Genomic DNA, 5,109 nt, shown 5'->3' on the forward strand with positions numbered 1-5,109 from the left:
ACGGCAAAAAAGAGACCGGGATGTAAGTTATGAACATGCTAAGGTACAAATGGTGTTAGGAGATAAAACTTTGGTTTGGCTAGTAACATTGGTTACTCACAACCATTGAACTCTAGGTAATGTTGCTATTAACATTTGGAGAGCAAGAAATATGGAAGTTTAGTGTTATTTGAAAGTAAATGATGAAATGACTTGACTTTAGAGGTGGAAAAAAAAATCCCCATTTAGGTATAGCAAAGTTTAGAGTTGGATGGCTGTATGAATTTAGTTTTAATGATGAGGTTGTTAAAAACGGTGAGATGGGAAACAAATAATTCAAAGGATCAGGAGGTCGACTTCAGTTTTTGGTTAAACTGGGTAACGATAAAGGTAAAGTGTTTAATTTGGAAATTACTTTTAGATTGTATAGCAACCAAGCTAGCTTGTCGGAGAGCTGTCAATTATGCAACTCATATTCAGAATGCTTAAGGCATTTGATGGTGCATTGAAAGTTGGTTAAATATAATTGGTCTATCATTACGAGATTTGGTCAAACTTCCTAGACATGCGCACTCGACTCTCGGGTTTCACATTCTCGCTTTGTTTAGAAAATTATAAGCTCTAGATGGAAGGATGAAGCACACATACCTAAGGGTTCGTTTTGTATCAATTCAAATGTCCTAACACTACGACGGCATAATGGCATATACATATCATTTTGTTTAGTGTTTTACCGGTTTAAGCAAAGTCATAATGTCTATCTTAGGATGCTTTATTTTAAACGCTAAATTTAACAAGTGTGATTTTATCACGAACATTAATTTATTCTTTCATAAACTCTTGTTTTAACTTTTAATAGTTAAATAAAATCTTACTCGAGGTAAATAAAATTTCAATACCTCGCAATTTAATTTTTGTTGTTTAGTTCTTAAAACCATTTTAAATTATCTTGATCGATTTACTATACTTGTATATTTTAACCCCTAAGTCTAAACAACCACAAGTTGCAAATCAAGCCATATGATGTTTGATATTGCTAGAGCCAATTAGCAACATCAAACGGGTCAAGGGGACAATTTTAAAAATTACATTCTTGTATCCGCTCGCACTTGCTTCAAGATACCCATCACCTTCTCCGTGACATCTTTGTTCCTCTGGTTCTTGATCTTCACTTTTCCATCTTAAATCTTGTTCTTGGCTTGGCTTTATTAAATTACAATTATTATAAATTGAAAACTAACCTAGCTATTACAAGGATTTTAAAACAACTAAAAATACATCCATAAAACAAACCAAAAAATGCAAAACCATATAAACAAACACAACCACAGGTCTAGGGGCTTGATTTGCAACCAACACAATAATTCAAAAATAAGAAAACATAAAGGTAGCAATCTTTTGCCACAAAGTAAATATAAATTGCTTTAATCGGTTTTAACCGTTAAAAGTTTTAAAGATTCGCAGAAGTGGCTCCAAAACTACTGTCGGAATTCGTACACAAGTTTATAAATTAACTATTTCATAAATCTTTTGTGTACGAACCATTCTTGACCTTCAGTAGTCCAGATGCGAATACAATAAAACTTAAATACACAACCATAGAAAAGTAAGAAACTTGTACCTTTCGGGTTTGTAGAAACTGCACTAAACTGAAACACCATGGGACAACTCGGTTTTCAAATCCAGTAACGAAAAACATCACACGAGGCAAACACCCGAAACTGCTTCTGGCCGATCACGGCCGAAAGAGAAACAGCCGGCTTCCTTTGCGCGACGGAGCTGCCAGTCTAGGTTTTATCCAGAATTTCAACCCAAAACCTCGTTAGGTAATTGTGGAATTCTGTAAAACTACCAAAACAAGCAATTCTTAGAGATAAAGCCATCACTACCTAGTAAAAATAAGTTAGAAAATTGAAGAAAATTGATATCTTTTAACAAAAAACTTACCTTTTGGAGCTGCCAGTCTATGCAAAAGTGGCTGCCATAATCTTGATGTTATTTGGTGATGTGAATGCATCAATGGGTTGTCTGTACTTTAGAGTAATAGCATCAAAACTGCTCCAGTAACCGAACCGATTAGATCAAAAAAGTAACTGAATGCTTAATCTGTTCATCTTTACTAGTTAAGTTTTGTATTATTCGCGATAAATCCACTGTTGTGACAATCATAATCGGCAAAAATGATTCTAAATTTGTAAGATTTTATACATTGCAACAAATAAAGGTCAAATTTTGAGAAAAAAGATTAAAAAAGTGTCAGATTTTAGACAATTATACCATGGGTGCTACTATACACACAACAATGATGTGCTATATAGACATCACTGAGGTGCCATACGGACACTACGGCCATACGGAGCCGTATGGTAGGGCAAAAAGTGGTCAAATGGGTCGTTTTGATAATCATGCAGACCGTTTGATAGGGCGAAAAAGGTCATACTGTTCGTATGAGGGCCAAACATATAGCCTGCATGATTTTTTTTGACTGAAATTGACTAATATGACAATTGATGACCTTTTTTGTCTTATCATATTGCCCTTACGAAATCCTACAGGCCTATGATAGGGTAAAACAGGTCATACGGTTCGTACGGTGGCCAATTAGCCAAATCATACGAGCCATATGATCTTTTGACTTACAAAAAAAATGACTGATTTAACCACTGACAAAATCCATACGGGCCGCTGTGTGACCTTTTTCGCCCTATCTTATGGCCTATACGACATCATACAACACATCTGATGGGCAAGCTGGTGTACACTTTAGGGGATGGTGTGCCGATAAAGTCCATTATCAAGTTGAAACTTTGAGAAAAAGTGTACCTTTCCTTCATCTTCATCATCTAGATTTATTGATCTAGAGCACTATTGTAACAGTATGAATTTGTGGTAGGTATTAAACATTTTAAAAAAATAAAGAAACAGATAAATAAAAGTTTTGCAGATCGCCTAAAAGCAATTTGGTTCTTGGTGATGGGTGCATATTGAAACCGGTTAAAATTAAACTGAACTGCCAGTTTATAAGCGGTTTGAGAACAAACCGAACCAGATTCGATCTATCTAGTGTGTCATTTATTGGTACTCTCACATGGACAAAATCATACTAACAGGAAGTTCGATTTAGTTACCTGATTGGACGAATCAGAGATGATGAACAGAGTGGTTCTGTTTGATTGGTGTCGCCAGAAGGGGTTTCACATAGAGCAGTAATGCATTACCGCGAACCTGCAAGAATGGAAAACCAATATGATTACAAATATAAAGATTATTAAAATCACATATAAAGGTAGTGCAAGCAGCCCAAGAAAGCCATATCATTTATTGGAGGTTTCCTAAAGTTTATGATTTGTTTGTCAAGTTTATTCATGATTTCATTGGGTTGAAACGAGTTTAGTAAAAACCCAAACTACCATTAGTCATAATTTGATGTATGCGATACATTCCAGAAAATTCAGATTTAATCTAAAAAATTTTGACTAAAAGGGTAATATGGTCTTTTTTGGAAAATCTGGGCATGGGAAAGAATTGGGTCAGTTTGAAAGTTTCTCAAATTAGACTTTTATTGGGTCAAAACTTCTAGTTGGTGGGTGTTGACTTTGGTGATGCACTGATCCTATGCACTTATTATGAGTATGCTAAGGGAATGAAGTGGGTTATACAGTTATCGGGAAAACTAGCACCTGGTTAATAGATGGCAGTTGGGCCTATAAAGTAGGCACCAAATGAAGTTGATCTTGGAAATTGAATTCCAAGATACAGATTTCCGTTCTTATTGTTGAAGGATAATTTGACATACTAAAACGTGATTACAATTTGCAGAAGCAATCTGAAAAGGTTTTTGCAATTTGTGGCAGTTTTGGGCAACTGATACAAATTCTGCGTGGGTGGTTTTTGTAATCATTTGTACAGGTCACAGTGGAAGTACAAGGGCATTTGGGATATGGGTTGGTTTATTTAATAAGTTTGTTAAGGTCAAAGAACATTCAAGATAACTCGAGTTATTTCCCGTCAAGCCCCTCATACAAATAAACTCAAACTAAAGTCATACCTGAACAGAGGCTGAAGCTGAATCAGCGGCATAATAACATCTTCTGTCATAAAATGACCTGCACTGAAATGCTGAAAAAGTCAATAAACTCTTAGAAAAAATATCCACAGTAAGCTGATTATGTTAAAATGACAAACCTTAACCGAGCGGAAGATATTTCATTCATATACATGCAGCAGCACATACATCCACAGTAGTAAGACTCAGAGCATCATTTATGATGTTAGCACCTCCATCTCCGACGTGTCACACAGTCACACCCCAAAAATGAAACCAAAGAAGCTGGAATAGTATCGTATCAATACAATAAATTATGCTAATAAGTTATTCAATCTTAGCAGGTAAACTACTATACTTTTTTCTCAAACTAACATGTTTTATATTGTTTTTTCAAACTTGAAATAGTTTAGTTTTATGTTAAAATGTACACAAATGTAATTTCATAGTAGGCTCTTGCTTAAATATATATTTTACTAAACTGTGTATAAAAATTATAATAATAAGAATGAAAAAAATAATTAAAATATAACAATGGATGTTAACGTGTGTATATGTAATAAGAGGCTACTATAGAAATCTAATCTATGGCGAGAACAAAAGAATATAAATTGTTTAATTTTCTATTAATGTTTCATATTTTTTTGGAATTCATAAATCTTAGATGCACGCACATATGTTATATACATAAAAGAATCACCAAGCAAACTTGCAAAAAATTGTTAAATGAAACAAATCAGTTTAATGATTACATATATACATATAACATACTCATGTGCATGTATGAAGTAAAAAATTTTGAAAAAATATAAATCACTAATTAAAAAACAAAACGATCTAGTTTGCTTTTTCGTTCTCGCATAAACTAATTGTGCTATAATGAACCTCACCATTTGCATACTTAAAATCTTCAATTTTCAAGTGATTGACCAACATGCAAAACACAACTTTCAAGCGTATAGTTTTAAGCAGAATATCACAAGGCAATCAAGATATGAAACTAATCTTGGAAAATAAATTCTATATACAAAATCGGTAACTAATAAGCACTATTCTGTTATCTTATTGGTTTTTTCAATGATGGA

At 33.8% G+C, this 5,109-nt stretch overlaps 1 long non-coding RNA gene across 1 annotated transcript; it reads right to left on the minus strand.

The window, feature by feature from the left end:
• Positions 1–2,722: 2,722 nt before the first annotated feature.
• On the minus strand, positions 2,723–4,446 carry LOC143554223 (uncharacterized). Its single transcript, XR_013138967.1, has 3 exons — positions 4,165–4,446; positions 4,028–4,090; positions 2,723–3,204 (listed from the first exon to the last, which is right to left on the minus strand). It is a non-coding gene; the product is annotated as an uncharacterized LOC143554223 (long non-coding RNA).
• Positions 4,447–5,109: the final 663 nt, after the last annotated feature.

The sequence above is a fragment of the Bidens hawaiensis genome, unplaced genomic scaffold (assembly GCF_021521415.1).
Source record: "Bidens hawaiensis isolate Kalapana, Puna unplaced genomic scaffold, B.hawaiensis_p1.1 tig00017568_1, whole genome shotgun sequence".
NCBI lineage: Eukaryota > Viridiplantae > Streptophyta > Magnoliopsida > Asterales > Asteraceae > Bidens > Bidens hawaiensis.